At 41.1% G+C, this 16,033-nt stretch overlaps 1 pseudogene; it reads left to right on the forward strand.

Annotated features, from left to right (window-relative positions):
* Nucleotides 1-13,814: 13,814 nt before the first annotated feature.
* Nucleotides 13,815-14,286, forward strand: LOC122559747 (annotated as a pseudogene).
* The last annotated feature ends 1,747 nt before the right edge of the window (nucleotides 14,287-16,033 follow it).

Genomic DNA, 16,033 nt, shown 5'->3' on the forward strand with positions numbered 1-16,033 from the left:
GATGGCATGGGTGTTTTACAAAATCAAATTTCACCTTGTGAACGTTTCACATTATATTAGTTTCACCTTATTTATTATGTCATCCTCATCGTTTGTTGAGACTAACATTGTCAGAGAGCTAAATGTACAGGCATCGCCATGGCGGGAATGCACTGATGATTACAGGGGAGTTCGGGACTTTTCAGCTATTGGGAAGACACAGTCGGTAAAACAATCCAATTCTGTATTGATAGTTTGCTGAAAAACTTGATGAGATACTTACATTGACCCTTCTGAGCAAGATTCACTGTATTTTCCTCCAGTCAGGTGGTTTGAAAGCAGCATGGGTTTTCCTGATACCATTGTTCCCAGAATCGAGATTTTGCTGAGTGATAACTGCTGGCTAATCTGACAGTCTTTGTAACTGGTAATGCTGCTGAGAAAGCCGTGGCTGCTCCCAGTAGGACAAACAAGATGATAGCTTTTTTGTGGGTTGCGGGGGCGGAGCAGAGACAGAGACAGAGACAGTGAGACAGGGCAATCAAAAGAGGTGACTCACAGAGTCCACCCACCTCTACACAAATTAGGCATTTGGTATGCTTGCCTTCATTCGTCAGTGCATTGAGTACAGGGGTTGGGAGGTAATGTTGTGGCTGTACAGGACATTAGTTTGGCCAATTGTGGATTATTGCATTCAATTCTTGTCTCCCTCCTATAGGAAGGGTGTTATGAAACTTGAAAGGGTTCAGAACAGATTTGTGAGCATGTTGCCGGGGTTGGAGGGTTTGAGCTTTAGGGAGAAACTGAATAGCTAGGGCTATTTTCCCTGGAGCTTTGGAGGCTAAGGGGTGACTTTATGGAGATTTATAAAATCATGAGGGGCACAGATAGGGTAAATAGACAAGGTCTTTTCCCTGGGATGAGGGAAATACAAAACTAGAGGGCATAGGTTTAAGGTGAGAGGGAAAATATACAAAAGTGACATAAGGGGCAATTTTTCACCAGAGGGTGGTGGGTGTATGGACTGAACTGCTAGAGGAAGTGATGTAAGTGGGTGTGATTTACAACATTTAAAAGCATATTTGAATAGGAAGGGTTTAAAAGGGATATTGGCCAAATGCTGGCAAATGGGACTGATTTATGTAAGATATGTGGTTGGCATGGATGAATTGGACTGAAGGGTCTGTTTCTGTGCTGTACATCTCTACGAATGTATGACTCCAGTGTAGATATAGGCACCATCCCCATAACTGACAACCTGCAGACTAGTCAGGTGTGCTAACTCTGTTTCTCGTCTACCTTGAAGATGAGAAAATTGAGGGAATAGGTGGGAATATGCCTTTAATTGTCTAATTGATCACTTTCAGGCCTCACATGGTGCCAAGACAGAAAGGTGAAACTTTGGCCTCCTCCCAATAACCCCACCTTCAACAATAATTTTGGAGGTGGAAAGGGGGTGGGATTCTAGTATGCAACCACCCAATCTAATTAAGTAGCTTTCCCGACTACCAACCGGGAACATTCCAGTCAATGCTTTTTTCCACTCATACCACAGCCACATCATCAGACTATTCCCAATCCACTTATCCGATTTCGTTATACCCTTCTCCCACTTCTCTTTTGTACCCTTGACTCAAATCCATAAAGCTCCTCATTGATAACTTACTGTTGCTGGTCCTATGCCTCAGTTCCATTTTCCTGCTCTTCTGCCTTGTGCTGTAAATGTCAAAGAGAATGTGTAAATCATGCCAATGCAACTGATGATGCTCCTCTGACATCTGTGCAGCAGAGCCGAACAGAAGTGAACTTAAGTTGGACCAGAGAGAAGTATAGAAAAGATGACTTAGATACTGCACTGGAGAGCTGTATTGAGTAAAAGAAGAGAATGAGAGAATGTTATTCTAGGATAATGATGAACTATGAATGCTGGAGATCAATAAGAGTTGTCACCTCGAGAAAAAGGGTCAGCTTCTTAGAGTAGCCTAACAACTCCCAGAGATTTATTGAAGTGGGATCAAAGAATGATAACAGCTTGCTCTCCACAGATGCTGCCAGACCTTTTGACTTTCTCCAGCAGTTAGTTTTCGTTTCAGTTTTCCAGCATTCACAGTTTTTTTGTTTTACATTAATACGAGAGTAGTGTTTGCATAAAGCATACTGCAACAGAGGAAAACAAGGCTGAACCAACAAATGCATAAAGCTAACTTCTACATGTCATGTTGTATTGATTGTTAACCAATGACCATCAGATATTGATGCTCCATTCACTTTTGTTCTCTGAGAATGGGGTTTCATTGCTGGCAAATGTACTAAAAGTATGAACACTCCACAGGCCGGTGTCATGATCAACACACTGCAAACACACTCCTGACTTTATCCCAGGAAATTGAATTTTTGCATCCTGTCTAATTGAATCACCCGACATGCCATGCTTCCTGATCTCGTGGACTCCATAAGTTCCACCCCCCACCAACAAGTCTTGTTTTAACAGTTATAAAAATTTATCCAAGCAGCTACACATTGACTCAGATCTAATGTAAAGAAAAGATGCAAAGCATGGACCTGAATTTGGAAATGAAAATGACAAGGCAGCTGAGGGGCATATTAAATTCTATTGCGTTCCAATATATTCCAATTCACACTGCATAAAGAATTCACAAGGAAGCAGGTTAATGGCATAACCGTGTTAGGAAAAGGGAATGCATTTGTTCGAACTCATGCATTCTATTGTTGAAGTCCTGACATTTCACACTGTCTTGTTCCATTATTTCATTCCTCACACCTCCACAGATTCCAGCTGTATCTAATGTTTAATTTTCATTGTCACAGACGAAGTTAAACATAGAACATAGAACATAGAAGAATACAGCGCAGTACAGGCCCTTCGGCCCACGATGTTGCGCCGATCCAAGCCCACCTAACCTACACTAGCCCACTATCCTCCATATGCCTATCCAATGCCCGCTTAAATGCCCATAATGAGGGAGAGTCCACCACTGCTACTAGCAGGGCATTCCATGAACTCACGATCTTTCTACCATACCAGGCTGCATCCTGGTAAACCTCCTCTGCACCCGTTCCAGTGCCTCCACATCCTTCCTATAGTATGGCGACCAAAACTGCACACAATATTCCAGATGTGGCCGCACCAGAGTCTTATACATGATTTAGTGTAAATTTAAATTATGATTGCTTTTCCCCTCTTAAGCCCAAACAGCAGCATATTATTGGATTTACACCTTACCCTTTTCACTCCCATCTCTTACTGAGATAGGCTGAAGCATATTCCCTGAACCCTAGTTATTGAATTTCAATTTTTGGAATAATCCCAGATCAAAATTCATTAAGGTGAAATCAAAGAGAAGGTCTATGAACACAGAATTCAAATTGCAGGAAGATGGCCTTGTTAAACCATAGGTACACACAAGCACTCAGGAAATTAAGGGGGTCAGGGGAGGATATAGGTTATAAATGTTAAATTTTGGGAAATCCAGAAGTATTAAAAATCAATTCACAACAGTTGCAATTGTCCAGATATCAGTGCCTACTAATAGATTCCTTGGTGTGCTGGGCCCAGTAATTTTTCTTCAGGTAGGCAAAGTATGGATTCCTTCCAGCCAGCAACTTGGACACTGGGGGTCCAAGGTAGACTGCCAACTCAGCCTGGAGAAAACAATAATGACATTATTTAAGCAATTCAACTTGTTTAGATTTCAGTCATGTGACAAAGACACACATTTCAGCTGCTGATGACTCACCTCAGTGGTTTTACTGGAACTTTGTTAAGCTAAGTGCATAGCTTTATCTCTCCATTAGTGTTTCCATTGTGAGGTAACAAGTCAACAGTAAAAACATTAGCACCCACTCGAGCATAATTACTTCACTTTTATTTTACTTTTTCAGGAGCTGGCTGGAGGAAGACAGTTCACTTTCAGACTTGTGTCAGCTTTAGCTGAACTATTTATACAATACAGAGAGTTCAGAAGCTTCTGGAAATATAATCATGGGATCAATCAGGGCCTACTTATGAGCCAGGCAAGATTGTTAAATTTTAAACAAACAGAATTCAAAGACAAAATGTATAGGAGGCAATACATTTTTTTAAAAAAGGTTTCTCCATGCCCTATGGTCATTACACTATTTACTTTTCTCTTTCCCCATATCCATCTGGTTAATTTGTTATTGGCACTCACAACAAATCTGTAGCCGTGATGTGGAGGTGCTGGTGTCGGTCTGGGGTGGACAAAATTAAAGATCATACAACACCAGGTTATAGTCCAACAGGTTTATTTGGAAGTACAAGCTTTCAGAGTGCTCCTCCTTCGTCACATAGCTAGTGCTGGAAACAAATCTGTAATCAATGTGTTTCAACTGTTCCATCTCTCACCCAGTGCACTGCATCTGTCAGATAAATACCCGATCTTCACTTGTTCCAAAGTTTATTTTTCCACCTCTTAGAGGGGAGGCTAAACATGACAAAAGGAAGGGACAAGAAATAATTCACCCAACAGATACAATGGATGAAGCACTTGAAGTAGATGGCACTGACTTAGAGGGACATCCGGTGACAGAATGATGAATATTTCTGGCACATTTATGATGAATTTATTACATCAAAGATTGAAATCTGTATGGACAAAATATAGCAATTGTGAAGATTACAACTTCACCATGACTAAATCACTACAATAAAGACATTTGGTTTCAACTTATTGGCTTCCTTAAATAGGAGGAACATAGCTTTACAATGCAGAATTGTCTTTTCTGCAACAAAAACAGAAATTGCTGGAGAAACTCAGCAGGTCTGGCAGCATCTGTGGAGAGAAGGTGGAGTCAACATTTCAAGCCCAGACAATCTTCATCAACTGCTGCTGCTAACAGTTCTGATGAAGTGTGTCCAGACTCAAAACATTAACTCTGTTTTCTTCCCATACATGCTGCCAGACCTGCTGAGTTTCTCCAACAATTTATATTTCTGTTGCAGATTTCCAGCACTCTCAGTTGTTTATTTTGTTTCACTGACCTTGGCCAAGTGGTCAAATAAAGGTGAGGTTGGCATGGTATGGGAATGGTGGAGAACATGGCCATGGAAGTGTGTCCTCCCACAAAATCTCTTAACCATTACTCTCTCTAAAATTTGTCCTTCCAGTGCATTAATATTAATTCAGATAATAGTTTTAATAAACTTGGAAAAGCTTCTATTTTACTTTGTAAGTGTCACAATTAGTGACCATGATTTTTGTTAGTGAGTTTTGAGAAGATCTGTAGCTTAGGTTGAGGTTCTGGATGTAGGTTTGCTCGCTGAGCTGTGAGGTTCATTTCCAGATGTTTTGTCACCCTACTAGGTAACATCTTCAGTGGGCCTCAGGCTAAGCAGTGTACATGATTCCTGCTTTCTATTTATTTGTTTGGGTTTCTTTGGGTTGGTGATGTTATTTCCTGTGGTGGTGTCATTTCCTGTGGTGGTGTCATTTCCTGTTCTTTTTCTCAGGAATTGGTAGATGGGGTCTAACTCGATGTGTTTGTTGATAGAGTTCCGGTTGGAATGCCATTATTCTTGTGACTGCTGATGGGGCAAAAGTGTCCAATGGTCAGAGCAGCAAGACCTTGAATTTTAAAATTTTGGCAGCGCCTCACTGAGTGATAGATTATGGAGGTATCAGAATTATGATTTTTCCTCCCACTAATGGATCAGTCTCCCACTGTGAAGTTACGTGAAGGACAGTGATCGATAGTTCTTCAAGTGTTGGAAAACCTTGAGGAGAAGGACAAAAAGCATTTCAACAGACAAGACATGAATATGAAACTCACAGAAAATAGAAATTGCTGGAGAAACTCAGCACGTGTGGCAGCATGTATGGAGAGAAAGCAGAGTTAATGTTTAAGTCCAGTGGCCCTTCTCCAGCACTGATAGCAGCTAGGGGTAAAAATGATATGTACACTGGTTGCAGGGCGGGGGAAAGGGGGTTGGTGGTGGTGTGGAGTAAGAAGTGGAGAGGGAACTCAGAGAGAGAAAGAAAAATAAATTACTTGAGGATTGTTAATAGTAAGCCAGAGGACAAAAAAAAAGCTAGCTTGATAATAATGGGGATTATAAGCAGGTGAAAATGGGTTGGCTATATTGAAAGCAACCCATGTCATGACTGATCCTGGGGTGTGGTGGCGGTGGGAAATAGATATGGAAGGATGTTTTCTTGGTCTACAATTATTAACTTGTTATTGAGTCCTGAAAGCTGTAATGTCCCCAAGTAGAAAGTGAGATGTTGCTCTTCCAGCCTGTATTGAGTCTCATGGGAGCACTGAAGCAGACCCAAGACAGCAATGTTGGCATGGGAGCACAGTGGTGTGTTGAAGTAGCAAGCAACTAGAAGCTCAGGGTCATTTTTATGAATTGGTGTTCTGCAAAGCTGTTGCCCAGTCTAAGGTTTTGTCTTCCCAGTGTATAGGAGACTGCCCACATTGTGAGCAGTGAATACAGATTAAGTGAAGTTCAGGTAACTCACTGCTTCACTTAAAAAGTGTGGATCAAGTCTTGGATAGTGAGGAAGTAAACAGGCATGTTTTGCATCTTCTGCCAATGCATAGGAAGATGCTGTGGGATGTAAAATCAACAGATTTCCAACATTAATTAACAGGTCAATTGTTCATCAAGCTAGGGAAAATGATGAGCTTTCTATTAACAAGGCAGTACTACCAGAATATACCGTACGAAACGCTTTCACTTAATACAATTCTTCTAGATAACGTAATATTAAAGGACCAATCAGAAAGTATCTCCTGATCCTCCAGTGGAGATTCATCACTTTCTTGACTGTGTCAACAATTCTAGACAGTCTTGACAAACTTGCCACACTGCCTGAACTTTCAGCACTCAATTATCATCCGCCAGATGTATCTCAACAAATTCCCCTCTTCCTCATGTGATGAAGGTTGAGGCAACACTGAATTGCAAGGATTCTTGTATTTGACCACTTTAAATGGCTTAGACAACTCTAGTAAAACTGTTTTACTATTAGAGAGTTTTATTTCTACTTTCCATCATTTTCTATAGAACAGAAAAGATCTGGTCTTCAGAGTGTTCCAGTTCTCTCTTCCATGGTGACTAGCAGCAGATTATTTCCCTGTTTTGTAAGCTTATGTACCAGGTGTGATTCAATACCTCATGGATTTCTAATTGAGAATATTCCTCTTCTTAGCTCCCCTCCCTAATACAATCTGATGTCAAGTCAGAGGAGCACTTTTCCAAACTGAGGTGTTAACCAGTTCCACCTCTTTCAGAAATATGTGTTTGACAATGAATTAAAGAGATATTTTAAAGTATGAATTTTAAACCAATGTCTTATAATGTTCAGCTTTTGTGACAACTTGTTTGCTGCTCAATGCAAACACATGTCGAGACCTATTAGGAAGAATTATAAAGATGCGGTTGAAAGAATATTCAGCACCAAAGGCGAAATGTGGTTGGTTCTGCTGGTGGGAACAGATTGAAGTATTTCATTTCTTCTGGTTTCCTGTGTGAGTCAACACTGGATGAATTTTTAGATGATTATGACATCCCAGGCAGAAATGTGTGTCACTGCTCTAGTGATGATTTGGAGATGCCGGTGTTGGACTGGGGTGTACATAGTTAAAAATCACACAACACCAGGTTATAGTCCAACAGGTTTAATTGGAAGCACACTAGCTTTCAGAGCGACGCTCCTTCGTCATCACCTGATGAAGGAGCGTCGCTCCGAAAACTAGTGTGCTTCCAATTAAACCTGTTGGACTATAACCTGGTGTTGTGTGATTTTTAACACTGTTCTAGTGAGAGGTGACTCACTTCCATCCTCCTCAAACTCTTCCCTTTTTTCCCCTCCATATTCTTTTCATCTGAGCATGTCTGATGTGTCCATTCTTCCTATTCCACTTGCTATCATCTCTGCAGTGCACCACTGTCATTCTGGATATCTTGTTGAGGATTGAAGGGCTGAAAATGTGTTGCTGGAAAAGCGCAGTAGGTCAGGCAGCATCCAAGGAGCAGGAGAATCAACGTTTTGGGCATAAGCCCTTCTTCAGGAGGGCTTATGCCCGAAACATCAATTCTCCTGCTCCTTGGATGCTGCCTGACCTGCTGCGCTTTTCCAGCAACACATTTTCAGCTCTGATCTCCAGCATCTGCAGTCCTCACTTTCTCCTCGAGGATTGAAGGGTGCCTATATAGCTATCTAAGCATCTTCAACATCATATAGAGAGTCCTTGAGGTTTTGTTATCCTGTGTTTGTGCCTTGTTTCTTTACAGATCTCATATTCCATATTTTTGGCTTTCATTAGCAGGGGGATTGAGTTTAAGAGCTGCGAGGTTATGCTACAGCTCTATAGAGCACTGGTTAGACCACACCTGGAATATTGTGTTCGGGACTGGTCACCTCATTATGGGAAAGATATGGTAGCCTTAGAGAGGGTGCAAAGATTTACCAGGGCTGCTGCCTGGACTGGAGGGCATGTCATATGAAGAAAGATTGTGGGAGCTAGGGCTTTTGTCATTGAAGTAAAGAAGGATGAGAGATAACTTGGTAGAGGTGTATGATATGTTGAGAGGCATAGATAGAATGGATATCCAGAGACCTTTTCCCATGGTGGAAATGTATATCACAAGGCAGCATAATTTTAAGGTAATTGGAGGAAGGTTTTGGGAAGATGTCAGAGGTAAGGTTCTTTACAAAGTGAGTGGTGGGTATGTGGAATGCACTACCAGTGGCGGTAGTAGAGTCAGGTACATTAGGGACATTTGAGCAGCTCTAGGATAGGCGCATGGATGACAGTACAATGAAGGGTATGTAGGTTAGTCTGATCTTAGAGTAGGATAAAAGGCTGGCACAACATCGAGGACCTGTTCTGTTCTGTTCTGTTCTATGTTCCACGTTCTATTGAAGGGCGTATTTCATTTGTACGCCCTTGTATTTGCTTCCTTGAACAAAAAAGCTGAAAATGTTGAACTATTGATGTACAAAGGCAAAGGTGGCTCCCGGAGAGTCTGGCAGATACCTGTACAAACCCCTTCTTGTGGTCATATATGAGCTGACATTGATAGAAGGACATCTCTTGCAGTTTATATGAACTTCTGCTTGCTGTGCTGGTATTAATATTGCCATGTGTGTGCAATCAATAGCACCACAGGGTCACATTATTATTTTCCTAGCTCATACACAACAAAGCTCCCTTGTAGAGGGTGATCCACTGAAAGGGACCTTTAAATATCAGAATCTTGCAAAACATTTCTGGGTAGTTGTTTGGCACAGTGAATGGTGAGCACTGAGCCTTCCCGTTGACTCAAATATCCGAGCAAACACATTTAAATACTGTATAACCTTTGAAACACTGCAATCATTGTGATCAGTGAAATTAAATGCTTAAAACTGGTTTGCCAATTTTAATAGTCAAAACTTCAGTTGTCATAAGTTTTTGATATGTGTCAAACATCAATGAATTTATGTATATATTTACATCCAATTCTGAAAATATACACAATCCAAGAACTTCAGTTTAATAATGATAAACATGTTGCCCATTTGCTAGTAAACTCTCACTATTGTTAGTAAATATGGACTAAATGTCCAACACAAGGTTGGATACTTTGAATGTACATAATATATGATGAGGATCATTTAAGTCAATAACTTCTGGTGTACTGGCAGGTGCAAATGCGATTGCACAGTCAAAAGTCAGAATCTAAAAATAATTACATCGAATTTAAAATACCTGAATTTTCCTGAGAATATTTCAAACTGGCCATTTTAAAATTGTGTTTGTAGATTTTCATTAAAATTAATGTACTTTTAAAAAAAATTCATTTCTTGTGTTTTGTTCTAGTTTTCTGTCATAAGTCTTCCCGTAAAATGCATAATTTCCAAATGGAGACACCAGTTTAGTACTAAGATGTGATCACATGATCAAAACTGACTTAAGATAACAAATCTTAATACTCCATGGAACCAGTCAGAGAGAAGTGAGTCTGAAAATCAACAGTGGTTAACACTGTTGCCTCACAGCGCCAGAGACCTAGGTTCAATTCCCGTCTCAGGCGATTGACTGTGTGGAGTTTGCACATTCTGCCCGTGTCTGCGTGGGTTTCCTCCGGGTGCTCTGGTTTCCTCCCACAATCCAAAAAATGTGCAGGTTAGGCGAATTGGCCGTGCTAAATTGCCTGTAGTGTTAGGTGAAGGGGTAAATGTAGGGGAATGGGTATGGGTGGGTTACACTTCGGCGGGTTGGTGTGGACTTGTTGGGCAGAAGGGCCTGTTTCCACACTGTAAGTAATCTAATGGGAGGGACTATCCTCCAACATAAAGAATGTAAACCTTTCTAATGTAAGTAGGCAACTCAGGCAATGAGAGATGTACAAATTTATCCTTCATCTGCAAGGATTCCTCTCTATAGAAACTCAGCCATAACTTCATCTGGAAATCTAATGGTGTCCATAGTCCAAATCAGCAAAGCATAGTCCAAATCATGAAAGCAAAGAATTGAGTTAAATAAATGATCTCTTTCTTGATGTAATTCCTTTAATTCATCTCGAGAATTCATCCTTCCCTGTGTGTATGTGTGTTTGAGTGAGTGCTTTTGTTTTGCACTTACACTATGAGGTGGTGCATGAACAAACATTTAGAATTTTCTAAACTCACTAGAAAGCTTTTCTTATGTCTTTTAGTAAAGCTGTGATGCCAAAAGTGTTTCAAACCATTCTTACTGAAATATGTATCTTGTATCAGGGATATTAAAGTTGAAGAACAAAGGGACAAAGTTATTCAAACATGTCTCTCCCATCTGCTACATTTGCAAGGAACTTTTTAAAAACATAATTCCTTCACATTTCTAATGAAAGCAATATTTGAAGATGGTACTTACCTCTCTTCCAGGAAGAAGCATTGAACCAATTGGTTTCATTTACCCACAAATTAGCATGAACTTTAGATAAAGGATGATCATTCCATGGAAATATAATTCAGTGCCATTGTGGTGGATGAGGAGTTGCAGTAGCTGCATATCCAGGCCAGGAGAATGAGGCAAAAAAAAAAACTGCAGATGCTGGAATCCAAAGTAGACAGGCTAATTCAGTGCCATTGTGGTGGATGAGGAGTTGCAGTAGCTGCATATCCAGGCCAGGAGAATGAGGCAAAAAAAAAACTGCAGATGCTGGAATCCAAAGTAGACAGGCAGGAAGCTGGAAAAACACAGCAAGCCAGGCAGCATCAGAAGGTGGAGAATATCTTCCCACTACATAGAATTACTAACACATACAGCACAGAAACAAGCCATTCAGCCAACTGGTCCATTCTTGGTTAGAAGTCCTGAGAAAGGGTTACACCCAAAACGTTGACTTCTCCATCTCCTGTTGTTGCCTGGCTTACTGTGTTTTTCTAGCCTCCTGCCTGTCTACTGAGGAGAATGAGGCAGCATGGCTCAGGTCAGTAGCTCTCAAAGTTTAGCAAGTCCTTGCATAATAACAGGTTACATCAAATCCATAAGGCTTCCCTGAGAATGTGTTTCTCCAAAGGCTATGACTTTTCAAGATTGTCATTAGGTTTATACCAATAATTAATAATTTTGGACCAAACCTCCAATCCAAATACAAATTATGGTGCTGAGCTGGAAGGTTTGAACTGGGGTGAGGAGACTGGTGAAGGTCACATTGATGTATTTCCTCTCCACCCCCCAGCTCAGCGCCATCTTCATAACCTGTCCTACCTGCCAATCTCCCTTCCCACCTAACCACTCCTTAACCCCAGCTCCAACCTTCTAGCTCAGCACCGTCCCCATGACCTGTCCTACCTGCCAATCTCCCTTCCCACCTAACCACTCCACCTGGAGGGTTGTTTTTCAGACTGGAGGCCTGTGACCAGTGGAGTGTCACAAGGATCAGTGCTGGGCCTTCTACGTTTTGTCATTTATATAAATGATTTGGATGTAAACATAGGAGGTATTGTTCGTAAGTTTGCAGAGGACACCAAAATTGGAGGTGTAGTGGACAGCGAAGAGGGTTACCTCAGATTACAACAGGATCTGGACCAGATGGGCCAATGGGCTGAGAAGTGGCAGATGGAGTTTAATTCAGATAAATGCGAGGTGCTGCAAATTTGGGAAAGTCCTGCTAAGATTTGCTTTCCCAAATCTTAGCAGGACTTTCCCAAATTTGCAGCACCTTACACACTTAATGGTAAGGTCTTAGAGAGTGTTGCTGAACAAAGAGACCTTGGAGTGCAAGTTCATAGCTCCTTGAACTCCCATTTATCTCTCCACCCCGAGGGCTTTTGCCTGAGACATCTATTTTCCTGTTCGTCGGATGCTGCCTAACCTGCTGTGCTTTTCCAGCACCACTCTAATCCAGACTCTGACTTCCAGCATCTGCAGTCCTCACTTTTGCCACAAACGATACCAGTCAATCAGTCTTGCACATATGCAAATATTGAAGGGCTCTATTCTTAGGACATTCAGCTCAATCTGTATTATACTGAAGAAGACTGATGTCACCTCATAGTGATGCTGACATCTACATTTCATCAAGTTGCTCCCAACATCAAAGTGGCCCTCACTGGACTTCTCATTTGATTTTGCCATGAATCTCACAGTGCCCATGTCACTCTGATTCCCATAACATTCTCCTCCATAATGTTTGTTCTATGTATTGTACTATTATGTAAATAAATTACAGATCATGAGATAAGAGGCAATTGTATTTCAAAGCACTCATTATTCTTGTAAAGCAATGAAATGGAAGGCTGTATTATTTGTAAAGAGAAGGCTGTCAGAAAATGAGCAACAACTGGGATAAGGAAAGTGACAGATGTGGGATGTGAGGATGATATTAATAATAGCATAATGACATACTACCCTTGCCTGACTTCATATTTGTTGCTGATCAGTTCTGCTTATGGGTAAAGGAGTCAGTATCAGTGTGAGCTCTCATGCTTTCATGTGTGATCACAGTTTGATAGGGAAGACTCAGAGATTTGTGTTTATATCAGCACAGTGGCTCAGTGGTTAACACTGCTGCCTCACAGTGCCAGGGATTGGGTTTGATTCCACCTTCAGGTGACTGTTTCTGTCTGCTTGGGTTTCCTCCATGTTCTCTGGTTTCCTCCTGCAAAGATGAGCAGGTGGATTAGCCATGGTAAATTGCCCATTATGTCTAGGGATGGACTGGTTAGGTGGGTTAGCCATGGTAAATGTCAGGCTATAGTGTAAGGAGATGGGTATGGGTGAGAGCTCTTCAGCGAGTCAGTGTGGACTCAAATGGTCTGTTTCCACACTGTAGGAAATCGATGATACCTGCTCTTTATGATCTTGTACCTCTTGCAGGTGGACTTGGAAATATTCATCACAGAGGCTGGTTGCAAATTCACTTCCTGATGACCTAGCATCGTGTCCAATGAAAACAAAATTGGCATTCCAAGTGGACGTAATTCTGTAAGTATAATCTGCAGCTGTGAGTGAGAGATATCATTAAATGAGTTGTTGAAAATGGACTTTAGATCATTTATCACCTGCTGATTGTGCCATGAGTTTGCAGAGCACTTTTAAAGACATTTTGTGTAGGGAACTATGATGTCCAACAACTTAGGAATTTAAACATACACGTTGCAATAAAACCAGATCAAAAAGATTTATCATTGGAAAAATTGTGTTCAACACCCTTTGGTTGTCAATGGCACATTTCTGGGACATAGAAACTAGGAACCGGAGTAGGCCTTCCAGCCATCAAGCCTGCTCCACCTTTCCATATGATCATGGCTAATCCTTAACCTCTATTTCGTGCTTGGGAACTTTCTCGAAGTAGAAGCGAATGGAATTTTGCAATGGCTTTTTCAGGCCCAAATAAAGACAATATCTGAGCGGGATGCCAGAAATGTGGATATTCTGGCCATCTGACCTTTAAATGTCAAAATTTTGTCTGTGTGAATCCTAAGAGAGATATTGTTTTAGATGTCAGTAGTACCAGCAGTGAGGACACCAAGAATGAAGAACAGCTTCGGCAGCTGCAGGATATTATTATAAAAAAGAAATAAAAGAAGCTGGTGTAAAAAATGAACATCACAAGAAGAAAAGGAAGGATAAGACAGATGAACACAGAAAAAGATCATACTCAATCAGTGAAGACACAAGTGGGAAAAAGAGCAAGAAGTAAAAGTTCATTGGAAAAAAAGAAAAATAAGAAGAAAAGCAAGTACAAAAGTCACAAACACCACCAAATATTAAGAAAAAGGAAAAACACTCTCTGTCCTCTTCAGACGGAGTTCCTCTTCGAGTTCCTCTTCAGATAGTGACTAATTAAATAGTGTTAAAATCATTTGGTTGCTCCAGAAGACTGTTTGTTTCTTTGCAATCATTTTTTGTGTGCAGGACGTGGTTCATCATATTCATGAATATTTGTTTGAGTCAGAGAAAACAGAATATTTAACCATTATGAACAATGTGCGTATTAAAACATTGACATTTTTGTTGAAAGTGTGTTTGTTCCATAGGTGATATTACACATGGTGGCTCAGTGGTTAGCACTGCTGCCTCACAGTACCAGGGACTTGGGTTCAATTCCTGCCTTGGGTGACTGTCTGTGTGGAGTTTGCACATTCTCCCCATGTCTGTGTGGGTTTCCTCCCGCAGTCCAAAAATGTGCAGGTCAGGCGAATTGGCCATGCTAAATTGCCCATGGTGTTAGATGCATTAGTCAGGGTTAAATGTAGAGTAGGGGACTTGGACTGGGTGTGTTACTCTTTGGAGGGTTGGTGTGGACTTGTTTGGCCGAATGGCCTGTTTACATGTTGTAGGGAATCTATTCTAGTCAATGTTTTATACTCTCTTTCTCCCATATCCTTTGATGCCCTAAATATCTAGAACAATCTATCTCTTTCAATGCATTCCTGACAAGATGGAAATTATAAGCCAGTTTGTCCGAAATGTTGTTTTATAGATTTAAAACAAAAACTCCCATTTTCTGATGGTGTCTCTTTTATTTTCATCCTTGCGCCATCATTTGTTGCTCACCCCTAATTGCCCTTGGGATGGCGCTGATGAGCCACATATTTGAACAACGACTGTCAACTATGGGGAAGATAAATCCAAATGGCTGTTTTGATTAGATTAGATTACCTACAGTGTGGAAACAGGCCTTCGGCCCAACCAGTCCACACTAACCCTCCGCAGAGTAACCCAACCAGACTGACTTCCCTTTGACTAATGCACCTAACACTATGGACAATTTAGCATGGCCAACTCACCTGGCCTGCACATCTTTGGAATGTGGGAGGAAACCAAAGCACCCAGAGGGGACTCTCACAGACATGGGGAGAATACGCAAACTCCACACAGATAGTTGCTCAAGGCTGGAGTAGAACCTGGGACCCTGGTGCTGTGAGGCAGCAGTGCTAACCACTGAGCCACTGTGCTGTTGCTATAATTCAATAAGGGAATTTCAAATTTTGACCCAGTGACAGTGAGTGAATGACAATATAGTCCCAAGTCAGAATGGTGTGAGATTTGGAGGAAAAGTTGCAGATGTTTGTATTCCCACTTGTATCCTACCTTTGTTGGTGGTCAAGATTGGAAGGTGCAACTTCAGGAGGTATGGTGAGGTACATTATGTAGTTGATACACACAGCTATCTCTGTGCACCACAGGTGGAGGAAGTGAGGGGGTGCCAATCAACCAGGCTGCTTTATTTTGGATGATTTTGAAGATTTTTTTAGTGTTGTTGAATTTGCACTCATCAGAAAAAAATGGAAGTTTTTTTAAAAAAGCTCTACAAAACAACATTTAGAACAAACTGACTCTTAATTTCCATCTTGTCAGGAATGCTTTGAAAGAGATAGATTGTTCTAGATATTCAGGGCATCAATGGGTATGGGAGAAAGAGGGTATAAAGCATTGAGATAAAGGATAAGCGATAATCATATGGAAAGGTACAGCAGGCTTAATGGGCTGAAGGGCCTACTCCTGCTCCTAGTAGAAGTATTTCCTATGAATGCTGTGATGCTTTTTACTCAGGTTTAACAGGATGAAAAATTCTGAAGTGGTGCGG

Source organism: Chiloscyllium plagiosum, chromosome 19 (assembly GCF_004010195.1).
Source record: "Chiloscyllium plagiosum isolate BGI_BamShark_2017 chromosome 19, ASM401019v2, whole genome shotgun sequence".
Classification (NCBI taxonomy): domain Eukaryota; kingdom Metazoa; phylum Chordata; class Chondrichthyes; order Orectolobiformes; family Hemiscylliidae; genus Chiloscyllium; species Chiloscyllium plagiosum.